Source organism: Lissotriton vulgaris, chromosome 1_1, assembly GCF_964263255.1.
Source record: "Lissotriton vulgaris chromosome 1_1, aLisVul1.2, whole genome shotgun sequence".
NCBI lineage: Eukaryota > Metazoa > Chordata > Amphibia > Caudata > Salamandridae > Lissotriton > Lissotriton vulgaris.
The window spans coordinates 92,562,410-92,565,493 of record NC_141685.1 but is presented as its reverse complement, the minus strand read 5'-3'; positions in this window follow the sequence as shown (position 1 = coordinate 92,565,493).

Genomic DNA, 3,084 nt, shown 5'->3' with positions numbered 1-3,084 from the left:
GCAGAGCCATGGCGACATTCAGCACCCAGATCCGCAACAGCTCAACCTGGCGATCTGGCTCCTGAAGTCCTAGAGTTTGGTTACCTCAAACTTCCCCCCGATTGTATGGACATCATTCGGGAGGCAAGGAAGCCCACTACTCGAGCTTGTTACGCAGCCAAGTGGAAGCGTTTTGTCATGTACTGTGTAAACCACAATATTGACCCACTGGACGCTTCCATACAGAACATTATTGGCTACCTGTTCCACCTGTACCAATGCAATCTGGCGTACTCTTCCATCCGCATTCATTTGTCTGCGATGGCAGCATACCTTCAGAATAGGCAACACCTATCCCTTTTTAAGGTCCCTGCTATCAAGGCTTTTCTGGAAGGCCTCAAAAGGGTCATTCCACCGCGGACACCACCAGCTCCAGAATGGAACCTCAATGTGGTTCTTACAAGGCTGATGGGTCCTCCCTTTGAGCCACTGCACTCTTGTGAGCTTCAGTTTCTAACTTGGAAGGTTGCTTTCTTAGTAGCAATTACATCGCTACGGAGGGTTAGTGAGTTGCAGGCGCTCACCATCCAGGAACCATTCTTCCAAGTACACGCTAACAGGGTGGTGCTCCGCACCAACCCTAAATTCTTACCCAAGGTGGTATCTCAATTCCACATGAACCAAACAATTGAGTTGCCAGTGTTTTTTCAAAACCCAGAGTCACTGGCGGAGCGGATGCTCCACACCCTTGATGTTAAAAGAGCCTTGATGTACTACGTGGACAGAACTAAAGATTTTCGTAAGACCAAGCAACTCTTTGTTGCTTTTGCCTCACACCACAAGGGAAATGCTATCTCCAAAGCTGGGATCGCTAGGTGGATAGTGAAATGCATTCAGATCTGTTACGCTAAAGCTAAACGCACTCTCACAATTCCACCAAGAGCCCACTCCACCAGAAAGATGGGGGCCTCTATGGCTTTCCTAGGTAACATTCCCTTAGAAGATATTTGTAGAGCAGCTACATGGTCTACCACACATACCTTCACTAAGCATTACTGTGTAGATGTGCACTCTAAACAGCAGGCAGCTGTTGGCCAGGCTGTTCTCAAAACGCTTTTTCAAACGACTGCAGCTGGCACGGGCGGCCGCCGCTAATGGAGGGACTGCTATGTATTCTATGCACAGATATGAATTCAGCAGCCCACATGCCTCGAACTGCAAATGCTACTTACCAGTATGCATCTGTTCTTGGCATGTAGGGCTGCTGACATTCATATCGCCCGCCCTCCTCCCCGGCGCCTGTAGCAGCTGCAGTATTTTCTTTACACATATTTTCATACTCTTAGCATAGGGCATCACTCACATATGTCACTCCATCTCTGCCAATGGCTAAAAACAATCTGGGGATGGAGGCGATGCCCATGCGCACTGTAGTCCAGGGGAGGAGCCACCTATCTCGTGATACTTCGAAGACTCTTCCAGGACAACAATGTGCAATCATCCGGACCCAACACTAGGCGGCGATCTATGCACAGATATGAATGTCAGCAGCCCTACATGCCAAGAACAGATGCATACTGGTAAGTAGCATTTGCAACACATATTTCTAAAACAAGGCAAAGAGCGAAGTCATGCCGGCCAACCCATATTTTAGATGTCCAGTTTGTGATAGACGGCCCAGCCAGGCCCAGAACTCCCATCAGATATCGATGAATCCCCAATAAAACAGGGCACCTCCTCGTCGTAAAACTGGCCATAAACAAGGAACATGGACAGGTGTATGTGTGTAGAAAACATGGTCGGTATGTAGTGAATGCGTTATGGCATGTTATGCATTGATGCTATCTTATTCGGCCACTGGGCGAGGAGCTGCCCAAACAGGTTTGGCTGGGGGCAGTGGAGTTAGTTTGGCCGGGTCATGGAGGAGTCAGCTAAGGTGGACGTGTCCTTTCAGATCAAGCTCGGCCTTAATCAATTGACTTATATGAGGGCAAGCCATAAGATGGATGCCGTTCACAAAATGGAGTCCAAGGGTTCAGAACGGAAACCATGATTTAAGGATGTTAGCATCGCTCAATCATGACGCAAATGCATAGGGGTAATGTCCTAATCATTACCGGTCTGCTGATACCAAATTCGTCATGGTATGCTGTTATTTTGTGACACGAGTGTTGGACCTCGGTACCGGTATTACAGCAGGGTCCAGAATTTCGGAACCACAGACCCTCCTTTTGCCCTCATATTAGGCAATAAATTCATGCTAATCTGAGTCCAAATCTGTGTTAATGAATTCATGGAGATGCTGCTGTAGCATCATTCTGTTGCTCAATTCGTTCCTTGACACAGGCTTCCTTACACATGAAGTAGCGCAGAGGCCACATATTGCAGGAGCGCACTGTACAAACAGGCAGAACATAAACAGAACGGCTAAGATCATCCCGATGAAGATCAGAGTTTTCCATCCCCAGGGAGAGATCAGTTCCCAGAACCACCCTAGCAAGGACCAATCCCCTTTCTCCACGTGAAGGGAATCAGAGATTTTGTGTAGTTGGGAGATGGCCTGGTACACTGTCGGTGCATTATCAGGGATGAAAATGCAGCAACTGGATTGGATCACTCTACATACACCACCACGGTCTGCAAGTATGACATCTAGGGCAACCCTGTTCTGAAGGGTCATAAGTCGATCCGATCCATAACTGTCGAATGTTCCTGCTGTTCACCATAGGCCCCCAAAATGGCAGAAAACCCTTTGCGAAGTCCCCAAATTCTTGACCCGTAGTGTCGTCTTGACTCACGACACCCCTAATTGGCCTTGTCCAATGGTAATCTGCCCCGGCCGTGTAGGTGGGAGGCAGCAGAAACGAGATAAAACACGTGCCCGAGAAGTCAGGGGGCAACCATGTGTATGCCTTGTCGTGGCAAACGAAGTAGGTACCCGTAGCCGCTGAGAATGGAGGGGAAGTTCGAGATGCAAACACATACGTTTCCGTGCATATGCTCTTCCCCAACTGTGCTTTGGGATCCCTGCCAATACCTTGCAGACATAGGTGACCTCGATGGGGTACTACCCAAACTGGGGAGGATTTCTTTGCTCTCTGGCTT